The 17,204-nt window shown below is 38.8% G+C and overlaps 1 long non-coding RNA gene across 1 annotated transcript in view; it reads right to left on the bottom strand.

Moving 5' to 3' along the window:
* The window catches only part of LOC133608365 (uncharacterized), a 69,777-nt gene extending 54,082 nt beyond the window's left edge, over positions 1 to 15,695 (bottom strand). The window contains exon 1 of the long non-coding RNA XR_009815584.2: positions 15,592 to 15,695. This is a non-coding gene — a long non-coding RNA (uncharacterized lncRNA). The remainder of the gene's footprint in view (positions 1 to 15,591) is intronic.
* Positions 15,696 to 17,204: the final 1,509 nt, after the last annotated feature.

The following is a 17,204-nucleotide window of genomic DNA, read 5'->3' as shown; positions in this document are numbered from 1 at the left end:
GTAAAGAACACCAAAACTTTAAATATTCCATTGAGAATATAGAACATTACACACGGCGCTCAATAATCTGTCAAAATGTTTTTAGTACGACTTCGGTAAGCAATGAAGCCGCACCGCTTGATGGATTGTCGAGTATTATTATGGTGTGTATATAAGGACCGCAAAATGGCACGTATTAGCAGACATATTATCTGGCGTTTTGTTTCGCAATATTATGCAAAACCAACTTTTCTTACCTTCTGGTACCTGCTGATGTGTATTTGGGATCTGCATAAGTCCCGAAAATGTGCGCGCGTCCCCCATTGTAGTCCGTGCCGACACCGTAGTCATAAGCTTCTTCTTGTCCTCTATCTTCTTGTTATGGGACATTCATCCTCCACTGTTGCCACTTCTAATATAAAGTAGTGTAAAGTTCTAACTTATATCTGTCAGTAGACTAGCTATCAAAGCGCTAAAAACTGTAGTGGGTTTACATAATTCACCCAAGGAGCTTCAGTTATTAGAGGGTTCCGGTCGGACGGTTTTTCACGGGACATATTTCCGGCGTTGCTGTTGCATTATTGAGCCACAGATGGGAAGATGCTGCTCCGTTATTGATTGAAGTAAAGTCTGAATGTCATTAAAACAGTTCGCTCCATCTTTTGATACTTCTTCCACTCCCGTCCTTGCACGCTACACCGCTACAACAAAGATGACGGGGAGAAGACGCTGTCGAAGGTGAGCCACGTAAATAAGACCGCCGACAAAACGTAGCATCTCGAAGAGACGCTCAGAAAGCGTCTTGAAGATTATCTGTAAAATATAATCTATGCAACATTTTGACCAAAGAACCACCATTACATGTTATATAGACCAGTGTTTTTCAACCACTGTGCCTGTGCCGTGAGATACAGTCTGGTGTGCCGTGGGAGATTATCTAATTTCACCTATTTTGGTTCAAAATATTTTTTGCAAATCAGTAATTATAGTCTGCAAATTATGTGTTGTTGTTGAGTGTCGGTGCTGTCTAGAACTCAACAAAGTAACCGTGTAATACTCTTCCATATCAGTAGGTGGCAGCCAGTAGCTAATTGCTTTGTAGATGTCGGAAACAGCGGGAGGCAGCGTGCAGGTAAAAACCAAAAATAAACAAAAGGTGAGGGCCCCTAAAAAAGGGCATTGAAGCTTAGGGAAGGCTATGCAGAACGAAACTAAAACTAAACTGGCTACAAAGTAAACAAAAACAGAATTCTGGACGACAGCAAAGACTTACTGTGGAGCAAAGACGGCGTCCACAATGTACATCCGAACATGACAAGACAATCAACAATGGCCCTACAAAGAAGGATAAAAACAACTAAAATATTCTTGATTGCTAAAACAAAGTAGATGCGGGAAATATCGCTCAAAGGAAGACATGAAACTGCTACAGGAAAATACCAAAAAAAGAGAAAAAGCCACCAAAATAGGAGCACAAGACAAGAACTAAAACACTACACTCAGGAAAACAGCAAAAAACTCCAAATAAGTCACGGCGTGATGTTACAGGTCGTGACAGTACACCTACTTTGAGACAAGAGCTATATTATATAAAGTCATATCCAACAATTGCGACAACGACATTTTACTGTCAACCGAGTTTCGTTTTTTAATGATTTCTGCTGATGGTGTGCCTCCGGATTTTTTCAAACCAAAAAATGTGCCTTGGCTCCAAAAAGGTTGAAAAACACTGATGTAGACCACAAGATAGTGTTTTACATTTAGAAAAAAAAATCATATGACCCCTTCCATGCGCCCTATAATCCGGTGCGCATTTTGTACGAAAAAAGACCTGAATAGACCCGCTGATCCGCTTTAATCCTATGGTCCGAAAAATACGGTACTATTGACCATTAGATGAGACTGTTGCATTCCGACCAGATGTTCCTCCCAGGGAATTTAAGTTGCTGGTCACTCCCAAGTTCTTTTTATGACACATAAGCTGAGTTCAATTTGACCACCAGACAGATATGGTATTTTGTGATTTATTTTCATTTAGAGCACATGACCCCAAAAGGGACAATCGGTAGAAAATAAATGGATGGATGGGTTTAGTAACATGGTCACTGATTGGCTCAGCCTCAGACACTACTACTTTGGATTAAGGGAGTGTAGAAGTGACTCAGTGGATGGTATATCATGTCCAGATAATAATAGTATTACAAATGATATTTCGAAGATTCAAATTTGTTTATGCTCCAGTTATGAAAATATTCATTTTATAACATGGTTAGCATCTTTTTTGTGTGTAATGCATGCAGACAAAAGAGTGATGCTAATTTAGACTTAGACTTAGACTTAGACTTCCTTTTTATTGTCATTCAAATTTGAACTTTACAGCACAGTGCAGGATAAAAAAGCAATAAGGTGCATATATAAATAAATAAATAAATATATATAAATATATATATAAAATAAATAAATATATATAAATAAATAGATTACTGTACAGATAAATATATTGCACTTTTTCACATGCGTCCACGTTTATAGATGTTATATTGTCTTTTTTATTCCAGCGAGTTAATCCATTTTGGGGATGTCGACATATCTCCCTCTTACACACACAAAAAACTCAAAGTTGCATTAATAATGAAGTATGCAGTACAGTATTACACTGGCCAATTACTGTACAGTCAGTTACACTGGAGTAACAATCATCAACTCACATTCGCCAGCAGACAGAGATCCCACAATGCATCTTGTTGTGGTGCGCGTGTACGACCTGATGCCGCTACTGGCTTAGCTCAGCACACGGAGAGTCAAAAAGGTCAACCGTTTTCCACATGCGCGTACTGTACTCGTCAAGCGGCATTCAAATGCATCCATGAGAAGGCCCGCGGCGGCATTTTTCCCGCGTTTGCATAATCCAGAGTGACGTCTGCTTAATTTGTTTGGCTATTTTAATAACCTTGCATATAAATATTAGCGACCGGCCGCATCCAGTGCGTTTTCACCCCGCAAGCCTCGGAGGAAATTACCATTGGAATTTATAATCATTTTAAGCTAAATCACCACATGCGCAAGATGGTGGGGGGGGGGGGGCGGCAAAAATGAGAAAACTATTAACCTGCACGGCTAAAGCGGAGGAGAGGAGCTGTAAAAAAAAAAAAAAAAAAAAAAAAGCTAGTAAGGGAAAAATGTCAGGTAGTGTATTTTAGGCTTTGTTTTGATCTCATTGACGGATAACTTGGACTTCCTTTTTGTGCCAACAGTGCACAATGTACTTTATCACAACACTGAGTCAGCTGGGATAGGCTCCAGCTAGAGAAATTGCATGGACCAACATTGTCAGAAAAATATGCCTCACCATTCTAAAGTCACACAAAATTAGGTTAAAAAAAAACCAAACACTTTTTACTACAAATAAGAGTTGAAAATATTCAAATGTTAAATGTTTTTGCTTGTCAAATATCCTCGGTATGAAAAAAGTACGTTGACCTCTAGGATGTGAGAATGCAGGTGGCATGGTGACCCAGAAACTTTGGGCTGGGTAAAAAAATAAATAAATCAAATACAAAAAATAACTGTACAGTCACTAATGTGAAACTGAAAATATAGGAAACTAACCCAGCAAAGATATTGTGTTCAGGGTGAAATATACTGTATGCAGATATACAGTAGGAGGGGGAATCATAAGGCCCCATTCATCGCGGTTCACCTGACACATGAAAGGTGACGAATGGGGCGTCGGTCTATTTTAGCCAACAGACAGCATTAGAGTGTTGACTATCTTAAAATACACATTTTTGCTCAGGTGATTAACCCTTAAAAAGTAGTGGGAAAAAGCACAGCTTGGTCTGACTACGGTGCGTTTTAAAAATCTGCCATACTGTCAGGGTAACTTTTCCCGTTTTATCCACAATTTATTTGCTCTCTGCAGCACTCATTTTTAGTTATTCTTCTTGCTTCATGCAAAACGTCAACCACAGGACAACAAAACTATGCAACCAAATAGGGCTGGGCGATATAGCCTTTTATTAATATCTCGATATTTTTAGGCCATGTCACGATACACGATATATATCTCGATATTTTGCTTTAGCCTTGAATGAACATTTAATGCATATAATCACACCAGTATGATGATTCTATGTGTCTACATTAAAACATTCTTGTTCATATTGCATTAATATATACTCATTTTAAACTTTCATGCAGAGAGGGAGAAACAAGCTGTTAGTGCACTTTTGTGCATGATGTCACGAAGATGACATATCAAAACACTAAATTAAAGTGCACTTTTTGTACAGAACGCCACTACAATAGTTTAAAACAAATAAAGTGCACTTTCGTGCATGATGTCACACAATATATTTCAATAACTGTCAAATAAAAACGAGCTGCTTAATAGGAAATCAAATAGTGTATGTCCTTCGCTATGTGGTAGGCTCCTGCGGACGTTATCTCCTTCTGTTGTTGACTATTTTTTTTATACCGTGTTGATCTGGAAATGGTGTTGATGTGCAGGTTGCTTGGGCATTTTGTGGGTGGGGCACCGGCCGGAGATGTTGACATGAGGAGTTTCAAGCACTCTTCATTCTCTAGCGGGTGACTTTTCAAATGATGCTACAAATTAGCAGTAATGCTACTTTTTGTAGCAACGCTTTTGCCGCATACTTGACATATTACGGTTGTTTATTGCCCAGCCCTAGCGCCGACTGTAAAAACACGAGTCAAACATCCACAATATGACAGAGGAGTGCTGTCCTGTTTTTTTTAGGAATAATTGCAAAAAAAAAACCCATCCTAGTCAGAGATCCACTAAATGACGGAGGAGTGTTCTGCTGTTTTTAAGGAACTACTGTACTGTAAAAACACAATCCTCTTCTGACAAGAACGCTGCTGTTATTTTTAGTAGTTATATTTGTTAAAGAAGAAATACAATATAACCAAAAGCTAGTAAAATATTCACTTTTAGGTGTGCTCCCCTGTCTTTTAGTGATTTATTACAACAACAAGTACATCCACTATATGACAGGAGGGCTTTGCTGTTTGAAAAAAAAAAAATCATGCAAAACAAACTACTTAATGTTTTCTATATGACTGGAACATTGCTGTTTTTTTCAGCAGTTTTACTAATAAAAAAACAAAAACATAGCCAACAATAAAACTGTAGTCAAACATTTATCTTTCTAAGGGATTTATACAAAATAAAAAAAATCAGTCAAAAAGCAACTATATGATATATTTTTAAGGACATACTCCCAAAAACACACTCGTCAAAGATCCTGTATACGACAGCAACATTGCCGTGTTTAAAGACCTCCGGCAAGAATAGTAGTCAAATGACAGAAGTGCTCTGTTGTTTTTAGGCAAGGCAACTTTATTTGTATAGCACTTTTCATACACACGGCAGACTCAAAGTGCTTCACAGCACAACATGTGGTACAACAAAGTGAAATGAAAGAAAATAAAAGCAAAATTAAAATGCAGACAATAAAAATAAAAACAGTGCGGACGTTAAAAGTTCAAAGATTTAGCTGAAAGCTAAGGTGAACATATAAGTATGTTAAAAGTAGTCAGAGTTGGGGAACGTCTGACATCTTCAGGAAGTTTAATCCAGTTATTTGTTGCATAGTGACTGAATGATGCTCTCCCATGATTTGAGTTTACTCTGGGAACCGCTAACAGGGCCTCAGAAGATCTTAGTGATCTAGAGGGCTTATATAGTGGGAGCATATCAGTGATATACTTTGGCCCTAGACCATGTAGTGATTTATATGTGAGCAGGAGGATTCTGAAATCAATTCTCTGATGTACAGGGAGCCAATGTAATGAATTAAGAATTGGTGTAATGTGCTCACATTTTTTGGTCTTTGTTAGAACTCTAGCAGCAGCGTTCTGAACAAGCTGTAGCTGCCTGACAGTTTTTTTGGGAAGACCTGCAAGGAGACCATTACAATTGTCTAGCCTACTGGTAATAAAGGCATGTACAAGTTTTTGTAAGTCTTGAGCTGACATGAGCCCTCTAAGTCTTGTTACATTTTTGAGGTGATAGTAGGCTGATTTTGTTACTGATTTGATGTGACTGTCGAAATGTAAATCAGAATCTAAAATAACCCCAAGATTTCTGGCTTTATTTGAGGTTTTCAGGGACAGTGATTGAAGGTGTTGGATGACTTTAGCACCAAAAACAATTATCTCACTTTTATCTTCATTTAGTTGTAGGAAATTTTGGCACATCCAGTGTTTGACTTGCTCAATGTACTGGCACAGAAGATCTACGGGGCGATAGTCATTTGGTGATAGCGCTACATAGATTTGGGTGTCATCGGCATAGCAATGATGGTCAATGTTATTATTTTGTTATTGTTTACAAACTTAGTATATAGTCCAAGACTCACAAATGGTACACACAGTACCATTTGTATTGCGGCCACAATACGCTAAGGACCTACTGCAAAAAAGCTAGTCAAAGATTGTCTATATGACTGGAATACTGATGTTTTTTTTTAGCAATTCTATTAGTTGAAACACAATACCAAAATTAAATCTGACAAAAAAGCTATAGTCAAACATTCATGTTCCTTATGGATTCATTGCAAAAAAATATATATCTTGCAAATATAAACTACAAGAACAGTATTCAAAGATCCTCAATATGACAGTAGTGTTCTGTTGTTTTAAGGACCTACTGCAATAAAAGCTGGTCAACGATCCTCTATATGACTGGAACACTGATGCATACTAGCCAACCTTGAGACCTCCGATTACGGGAGGTGGGGGGTGGGGGGCGTGGTCGGGGGTGGGGCGGGGAGCGTGGTTGGGGGCGTGCTTAAGATATATATATATATATATATATATATATATATATATATATATATAAGAAATACTTGACTTTCAGTGAATTCTAGCTATATATATATATATATATATATATATATATATATATATATATATATATATATATATATATACAGTATATATATAAATAAATAAATAAAATAAATACTTGAATTTCAGTGTTCATTTATTTACACATATACACACACATAACACTCATCTACTCATTGTTGAGTTAAGGGTTGAATTGTCCATCCTGTCACTATTTCAGAACACACACATTATAAAAATATACATTATAAAATCAATAAGAAAACGGGAGCTCTAACTTGGGAGTTTGAATTAGGATCAGAAGTTCCTATATAAACATTGAGCACTCACGTCGCCTTTTTGTATTGATTACTGCAGCTGTGCACTGGATTCATTCACAAATACAAACTACAACTCACAAACACTTTAGAGTTAGGCTCCACCATCAGAATGTGTACTTAAACTTATAAAGATCACATGGATATTATTCAGTGAGTTGATTCACCAAAACTAACCTGTTATACAGGAGGAAAAAGCACACAGGACGTTTCAATTGTTCACAGACTGGTCGCGCTCATCAGAATGACAAGACACTTCCGGTCTGCAGGTGATAGCATTCAATTGGGAAGAAACGCCCTACTGCCCCCTACTGACCAATGTGAATACTGATAAATGTGTAATGACAGCTCCAAAAACGAATTCAAACCACAAAATAAAATAAATAAATCAACACAAAATTGTGACACATTATGGGTGGGTCACATATGCATGTACAGTAGATGGCAGTATTGTCCTGTTTAAAAGTGTCACAACATTGCTGTTTACGGCAGACGAAAACTTGACTGCTGTTGTTGTGTGTTGTTACCGCGCTGGGAGGACGTTAATGAAACTGCCTAACAATAAACCCACATAAGAAACCAAGAACTCGCCCTTGATCATTAGCTGTTTATATTGTGGGAAAGCGGACGTGTGAACAGGCTGTCAACACGTCACTCAGGTCCGCATGGAGCTGGAGGGGGCGTGGCCTCCAGCTCCGCCTGAATTTCGGGAGATTTTCGGGAGAAAATTTGTCCCGGGAGGTTTTCGGAAGAGGCGCTGAATTTCGGGAGTCTCCCGGAAAATCCGGGAGGGTTGGCAAGTATGCACTGATGTTTTTTTAGTTGTTTTTTTTTAGAAATTCTATTAGTTGCAACACAATAATACATTTAAATCTGACAAAAAAAACGCTATAGTCAAACATTCATGTGTCTTATAGATCCATTGCAAAAAATCAATCTGGCAAAAATAAACTACAAGAACAGTATTCAAAGATCCTCAATATGACAGTAGTGTTTTGTTGTTTTTAAGGACCTACTGCAATAGAAGCTGGTCAAATATCCTCCGTGTGACATGAGTGCTCGTACAATTCATGTTATTAATTTATCATTATTGAAAGTGCTGGCTTGCCTTGTGCACAATAAAGTTTTGTGCAAATAAAGTATGTTTTATGCAGATGAGGCACAAATACAAGACGCACAATGAAAGTGACCTGGAATTCTTGCATTGTCCCTCATTAAAAAGCAGCAGTTTTCTCATGTCTGCATGTGTCATGCTGTACAAAGTGAAGCCAGAGGGACAGCGAGGGAGGTTGTATTATTTATAAGAGGAGGAGAAAAGAACATTATGCCAGCAAGCGGGCTCATGAGCGAGCAAATTGGGCTTGAGAGTACCAAAGCATAACAGAAATAGGTCATTAATATTGGGCAGAATGAAGACCAGAAAAGCATTTCTCGTGAAATACAAACCCCGTTTCCATATGAGTTGGGAAATTGTGTTAGATGTAAATATAAACGGAATACAATGATTTGCAAATCATTTGCAACCCATATTCAGTTGAATATGCTACAAAGACAACATATTTGATGTTCAAACTGATCAACTTTTTTTTTTTCCAATCATTAACTTTAGAATTTGATGCCAGCAATACGTGACAAAGAAGTTGGGAAAGGTGGCAATAAATACTGATAAAGTTGAGGAATGCTCATCAAACACTTATTAGGAACATCCCACAGGTGAACAGGCAAATTGGGAACAGGTGGGTGCCATGATTGGGTATAAAAGTAGATTCCATGAAATGCTCAGTCATTCACAAACAAGGATGGGGCGAGGGTCACCACTTTGTCAACAAATGCGTGAGCAAATTGTTGAATAGTTTAAGAAAAACCTTTCTCAACCAGCTATTGCGAGGAATTTAGGGATTTCACCATCTACGGTCCGTAATATCATCAAAGGGTTCAGAGAATCTGGAGAAATCACTGCACGTAAGCGGCTAAGCCCGTGACCTTTGATCCCTCAGGCTTTACTGCATCAACAAGCAACATCAGTGTGTAAAGGATATCACCACAAAAGGGGTCAGGAACACTTCAGAAACCCACTGTCAGTAACTACAGTTGGTCGCTACATCTGTAAGTGCAAGTTAAAACTCTCCTATGCAAGGCGAAAACCGTTTATCAACAACACCCATAAACGCCGTCGGCTTCGCTGGGCCTGAGCTCATTTAAGATGGACTGATACAAAGTGGAAAAGTGTTCTGTGGTCTGACGAGTCCACATTTCAAATTGTTTTTGGAAACTGTAGAGGTCGTGTCCTCCGGACCAAAGAGGAAAAGAACCATCCGGATTGTTATAGGCGCAAAGTTGAATAGCCAGCATCTGTGATGGTATGGGGGTGCATTAGTGCCCAAGACATGGGTAACTTAATGCTGAAAGGTACATACAGGTTTTGAAGCAACATATGTTGCTATCCAAGCAACGTTACCATGGACGCCCCTGCTTATTTCAGCAAGACAATGCCAAGCCACGTGTTACATCAACGTGGCTTCATAGTAAAAGACTGCGGGTACTAGACTGAGTCCAGACCTGTCTCCCATTGAAAATGTGTGGCGCATTATGAAGCCTAAAATACCACAACAGAGACCCCCGGACTGTTGAACAACTTAAGCTGTACATCAAGCAAGAATGGGAAAGAATTCCACCTGAGAAGCTTCAAAAATGTGTCTCCTCAGTTCCCAAACGTTTACTGAGTGTTGTTAAAAGGAAAGGCCATGTAACACAGTGGTGAACATGCCCTTTCCCAACTACTTTGCCACATGTTGCAGCCATGAAATTCTAAGTTAATTATTATTTGCAAAAAAAAAAGTTTATGAGTTTGAACATCAAATATCTTGTCTTTGTAGTGCATTCAATTGAATATGGGTTGAAAAGGATTTGCAAATCATTGTATTCCGTTTATATTTACATCTAACACAATTTCCCAACTCATATGGAAACGGGGTTTGTAGAAAAGACTGCAACAACCCTTTAAAAAAAACACATGTAAAGTGTAATTATGGGGGAGCTTACAAAGAGTAAATCAATGTATTCAGCTGCCATTTGTTCACCACACACAAAAAGAAAAAGGGGGGAAAAAAAGCATGTCACCTTCGATCTTGGAGACATTTTTGTGTTGAAGTGCAGAAGTAGAAAACCAGCAGGTGCGCTTGTGGAAGCACTAATGCTTTTGCAAACATCAGCCAAGGACCACCTTGTAGTTCAAGGGGCCACTTTGGAAGAAATACATGGGGTGGAATCAAAAAGTTGAATGAGCAACCTCCAACTGCGTAATAATTACAGCATGGAACACGTTCAAAATGTGTCAAATTTTATCTGTAAAAAAACACACACAAAAAAAAATTGCATCCATCCATTTTCTACCGCTTATCCCTTTTGGGGATAGTCTAGAACAGGGGTTGGCAACCTTTACCAGTCAAAGAGCCATTTTGACCAGTTTCACAAATTAAAGAAAACAATGGGAGCCACAAAAATCTTTTGAAATTTAAAATGAAATATCACTGCATACAAAGTTTTTTTTTTGCTTTGTGCTATGTATAAACCAAGGGTCTCAGACACGCGGCCCACACCTTAATATGAAAATGTATTGTTACTGCGGCCCGCGAGTTTTATATGAATGGCGCTTGACAGCGTCATACTTGTCAACCCTCCTGCTTTTTCCGGCAGACTACGAATTTCGGGGTAACTATTGTCTCGAATGTGCCGTGATAGTACAGCATTTAGGGGCCACTACAACCAGCGTGCCAGCCCGACCACACGTAGTATGGGCCTTCTGCTTGCTCACATAAGTGACAGCGAGGCATACTTGGTCAACAACCACACAGGTTACACTGACGGTGGCGGTATAAAAAACTTTAACACTCTTACTAATAATGCGCCACACTGTGAACCCACACCAAACAAGAATGACAAACACATTTCGGGAGAACATCTGCATAAACACAACAGAACAAATACCCAGAATCCCATGCAGCCCTAACTCTTCCGGGCTACATTATACACTCCCGCTACCAAACCCCGCCCACCTCAACCGACGCACAGAAGGGGGGGGGGGGGGGGGGGGGGGGGGTTGATGTGTGAGGGAGCAGGGTTGGGGTGGGGGCGGAGTTTTGTGGTAGCAGGGGTGTATAATGTAGCCCGGAAGAGTCAGGGCTGCATGGGATTTTGGGTATTTGTTCTGTTGTGTTTATGTTGTGTTAAGGTGCAGATGTTCTCCCGAAATGTGTTTGTCATTCTTGTTTGGTTTTGGTTCAAAGTGTGGCGCATTATTAGTAAGAGTGTTAAAGATGTTTTACATGGCCACCGTCAGTGTAACCTGTGTGGCTGTTGACCAAGTGTGCCTTGCTGTCACTCACGTGTGCAAGCAGGAGATGCATATAACAAAAGGCGGGGCTGGCACACTGTCAATACAGATTGTAGAGGGCGTTAAATGGTGTATCATCATAGCACGCCCTTATTAATATTGTAAGGATGAAAATCGGAGAATATTAATCCCGGGAGTTTTCTGCGAGAGGCACTGAAATCCGGAAGTCTCCCGGGAAAATCGGGGTGGTCGGCAAGTATGCAGCTGAGCCACATCAGAGTGATCAAAGAGCCGCATGCGGCTCCGGAGCCGCGGGTTGCCGACCCCTGGTCCAGAAGAAAAAGCATATCAAAATGTTGCTGTTTTTAAGGAACTACTGTCAAAAACACTGGTCAAATTAAACAGTAATACTGCTGTTTTTAGGAAACAACTAGTCAAAGGTCCTCTATATGACAAGAGCGCTATGCTGCTTGCACAGAACTACTGCGACAATAGTCAAAGATCCTCTATATCAGGGGACCACAATACTGTTTTTAAAGGCTCAACTGCAATACAGCAGTCAAAGATCCTCTGTATAACAGGAGCGCTCGGCTGTTTTTAATGATCTACTGCAAAACCAATAGTCAAAGATACTTTATATGACATAATTATGTATTTATATAAACTGCTGTTGGTGAGGACGTACTGCTAAAATGCTTGTCAAAGATCCCCTATCTGACAGGAGGGTGATACTGTTTGTAAGGACCTACTGTGACTACACCAGTCAAAGATCCTCTCTATAACAGGAATGCTATACTGCACTGTTTTTTACCGACTTACTACAACAACGCAGAGATCCTATATAGGACATAAGTACTTTTCTGTTTCTAAGGAACTATCGCCAAACAAAATACTTCTCAAATCAAACCATCATCTGACAGTAATACTGCTGTTTTTAAGAAAATAACTGATAGTCAAAGATCCTCTACACAATAGGAGTAACTTGCTTTTTATAATGATCTCCTGCAAAAACACTAGTCAAAGATCCTCTAAATGACAGGAGGAAATTGCTTTTTATAATGACCTCTTGCAAAAAATACTAGTCAAAGATCCTCGATGCAAAAAAAGCCAAACAGACTATCTCTATGGTTAATATGAGTTCTCTGCTGGTTTTAATGACCTACTGCAACAACAGTAGTCAAAGATCATCTATGACAGGAGCTGTTTTTAAGAAACTGTCGCCTAAAAACACCAGTCAAATGAAACCATCCTCTGACATCAATACTGCTGTTTTTTATGAAACAGCTGATAGTCAAAGATCCTCTATATGACAGGAGCGCCTTGCTTTTTCTAATGCCCTACTGCAAAAACACTAGTCAAATATTCTCCATGACAGGAGCGCTTTGTTGTTTTTAAGGGAAACAGTTCTCTGACATGAATACCGCCGTTTTTAAGAAACAACTGCAAAAATGATAGTCAAAGATCTTCTATATCAGTGTTTTTCCAACCTTTTTTGAGCCAAGGCACATTTTTTGTGTTGAAAAAATGCGGAGGCACACTACCAGCAGAAATAATTAAAAAAATAAACTCAGTTGACAGTAAAAAGTCGTTGTCGCAATTGTTGGATATGACTTTAAACCATAACCGAGCACGCATTACTATAGCTCTTGTCTCAAAGTAGGTGTACTTGACTTATTTGGAGTTTTTTGCTGTTTTCCTGTGTGTAGTGTTTTAGTTCTTGTCTTGCGCTCCTATTTTGGTGGCTTTGTCTCTTTGTAAAAACATCACTCGGGCCGTACATTTGACACCCCTGTTTTAAATGGAGTTATTATCAACCACCCGTTATGTCTAATTGGTCCAAAAAATTATTATTTGCCGTATTTTTCGGACTATAAGTCGCAGTTTTTTTCATAGTTTGGCCGGGGGTGCGACTTATACTCAGGAGCGACTTATGTGTGAAATTATTAACACATTACCGTAAAATATCAAATAATATTATTTAGCTCATTCACGTAAGAGACTAGACGTAAAAGATGTCATCGGATTTAGCGATTAGAAGTGACAGATTGTTTGGTAAACGTATAGCATGTTCTATATGTTATAGTTATTTGAATGACTCTTACCATTATATGTTACGTTAACACAGTGGTTCTCAAATGGGGGTACGTGTACCCCTGGGGGTACTTGAAGGTATGCCAAGGGGTACGTGAGTTTTTTTTCAAATATTCTAAAAATAGCAACAATTTAAAAATCCTTCATAAATATAAATACAAACTAGAGATGTCCGATAATATCAGTTTTTTTTTTTATCGGTATCGTTTTTCATTTATTTATTTTATTTTTATTTTTTTATTAAATCAACAAAAACAACACAAGATACACTTACAATTAGTGCACCAACCCTAAAAACCTCCCCCCTCATTTACACTCATTCACACGCATTCACACAAAAGGGTTGTTTTTTTCTGTTATTAATATTCTGGTTCGTACATTATATATCAATATATATCAATCAATCAATCAATGTTTATTTATATAGCCCTAAATCACAAGTGTCTCAAAGGGCTGCACAAGCCACAACGACATCCTCGGTATAGCCCACATAAGGGCAAGGAAAAACTCACCCCAGTGGGACGTCGATGTGAATGACTATGAGAAACCTTGGAGAGGACCGCATATGTGGGTAACCCCCCCCCTCTAGGGAGACCGAATGCAATGGATGTCGAGTGGGTCTAACATAATATTGTGAGAGTCCAGTCCATAGTGGATCCAGCATAACAGTAAGAGTCCAGTCCACAGTGGGGTCAGCAGGAAACCATCCCGATATCAATACAGTCTGCAAGGGATACAGTCCGTAAGCACACATGATTGTGCGTGCTGCTGGTCCACTAATAGTACTAACCTTTAACAGTTCATTTTACTCATTTTCATTAATTACTAGTTTCTATGTAACTGTTTTTATATTGATTTACTTTCTTTTTTATTCAAGAAAATGTTTTTAACTTACTTATCTTATTTTATTGTATTATTATTTTAAAAGAAGGACCTTAACTTCACCATACCTGGTTGTCCAAATTAGGCATAATAATGTGTTAATTCCACGACTGTGTATATCGGTATCGGTTGATATCGGTATCGGTATTTAAGGGTGTGGTCAATATCGGAATATCGGATATCGGCAAAAACACATTATCGGACATCCCTAATAAAAACCTATCTTTTTTTCCAAATAGTTCAAGAAAGACCACTACAAATGAGCAATATTTTGCACTGTTATACAATTTAATAAATCAGAAACTGATGACATAGTGCTGTATTTTACTTCTCTATCTCTTTTTTTCAACCAAAAATGCTTTGCTCTGATTAGGGGGTACTTGAATTTAAAAAAAATTCACAGGGGGTACATCACTGAAAAAAGATTGAGAACCACTGCGTTAACATACCAGGCACGTTCTCAGTTGGTTATTTATGCCTCATATAACGTACACTTATTCAGCCTGTTGTTCACTATTCTTTATTTATTTTAAATTGCCTTTCAAATGTCTTTTCTTGGTGTTAGGTTTTATCAAATAAATTTCCCCCAAAAATGCGACTTATATATGTTTTTTCCCTTCTTTATTAGGCATTTTCGGCCGGTGCGACTTATACTCCGGAGCGACTTATACTCCGAAAAATACGGTACTACAAATGTGTCAAATATACTTGATTTCTAAGATTACATCTTAAAATGCAACGAAGCCGAATGAAAAAAAAAAAAGATTAGTTGCGAGGAAGCGAGTGCGATGCTGTGCACATTATGTATGCAAAGCATGTTTTTGTTTGGATACCACGCAGCGCATTCATTCTCGTATTTATCAACGTGCACGCAAATACACAAATTTACTGAGAGTCAACATTACAAGTAATCAACATCACATATTAAAAGTAATTTTGCCAAAGCAAAAAAATCCTGGTAATCAACAACTCTTTTTTTCCCCCAGCCTGTCTGATACACAAATTGTAGTTAATGAAGCTTGTAAAATCAATTACCTGCCTGATACTTTGCATGCACGCGGAGGAGAGCGAAGAGCGAAAGGCACGCAGCGTGTGTAAACACACATTACTCACATCGCTGTGGTATTTTGGCTCTATTTAAAGTGCAGAGAAACACTCCATATCTGAACCTCCGATTCCTCAACTGGCTGAGCACGTGCAGCAGAGATGATGTGATCACGGAAATGCTGGAACATGATTGAACATGGCATGGATTACAGGAGCAAAATGGGGGGGGAAAAAAAGGCAGTGTGCTTCACTGTGCATTGTAGAAAAAGTAGGTCACAAAAGCTTTACTTGCAATGACGTTCTTGCTGATACAGTTGGTCTTGTGTCAAGATCCTTAGAGCTCTACAAGCTGAAAAGAATGTCTGTGACAGATAATTCTATACGACAGGAGCACTGCTGTTTGTAAAAAATCTACAGCAAAAACACTAATCAAATGACTTCTATATGACAGGAGCACTATGCGCTGTTTGTAAGAATCTACTGCAACACTAGTCAAAGGTCATCTATACGACAGGAGCGCTGTGCTGTTTGTAAGAATCTACTGCAAGAACACTAGTCAAAGACCATCTATATGAAGGGAGCAGTATGCTGTTTGTAAGAATCTACTGCAAGAACACTAGTCAAAGATCATCTATATGAAGGGAGCAGTATGCTGTTTGTAATAATCTCCTGCAACGACGCTAGTCAAAGATCACCTATACAACAGGAGCACTATGCTGTTTGTAAGAATCTACTGCAACGACGCTAGTCAAAGATCACCTTTTTTGGGTTGATTGATTGATTGATGAGACAAGAGTGCTATACTATACTGCAAGGGTGTCAAACTCAAATACAGACTGGGCCAAAATTTAAAACTGAACAAAGCCGCGGGCCAAGGTTGAACAAATTAACCTTTTAATAGGGACCCAAACAAGTTTTGCATTGAATATTGAACAAGCAAGGTTTGTATAACTTTATAGTGACATGCAAAATCGAGTTTCAAATAATAATAATAATAATTAAAAAAATATCAATGGCATATCAAATACAATTTAAATACAAATTGAATGCCTCTTTTCTATTTGCAGCCTTCTGAGGTAAATATCAAAATTAACTTTTTCCACAGGCTAATAAATTTGAAAATAAAATAACAATGAATAAACCAACCATTCAGGACTTTAAACTGCTCAGTTTGCAACACACTGATCTAATCTGATGTGGCCAAGCCAGATACCTGGCATCTTTTCTTGGATGCTAGTTCATTAATGTCGGGGCTCAGGCTTTGAGCTGAGGCAACCTTCATTATCGAACGAAGGTGTTCACCAGTCATTATATCTCGTAGTCCACCCGGACCACAGTCTTGGGAGAGTGCCTTAAAGGCACTGCCTTTAAGGTCCTCTACGAGCTATCGTAAGGTCCTCTACGAGCTATCGTCACGTCCGCTTTTCATCCATTCTAACAATGTGCCGGCCCAGTCACAAGATATGTGTGGCTTCTGTACGCGCACACACGAAAATGCAACGCATACTTGATCAACAGCGATACAGGTTACACTGAGGGTGGTCGTATAAAAACAACTTTAACAGTTTTAGAAATATAAGCCACACTGTGAACCCACACCAAACAAGAATGACAAACACATTTCGGGAGAACATCCGCACCGTAACACAACATAAACACAACAGAACAAATACCCAGAA

The sequence above is a fragment of the Nerophis lumbriciformis genome, linkage group LG06 (genome assembly GCF_033978685.3).
Source record: "Nerophis lumbriciformis linkage group LG06, RoL_Nlum_v2.1, whole genome shotgun sequence".
NCBI lineage: Eukaryota > Metazoa > Chordata > Actinopteri > Syngnathiformes > Syngnathidae > Nerophis > Nerophis lumbriciformis.
This window is presented reverse-complemented; position numbering and strand designations above follow the sequence as displayed.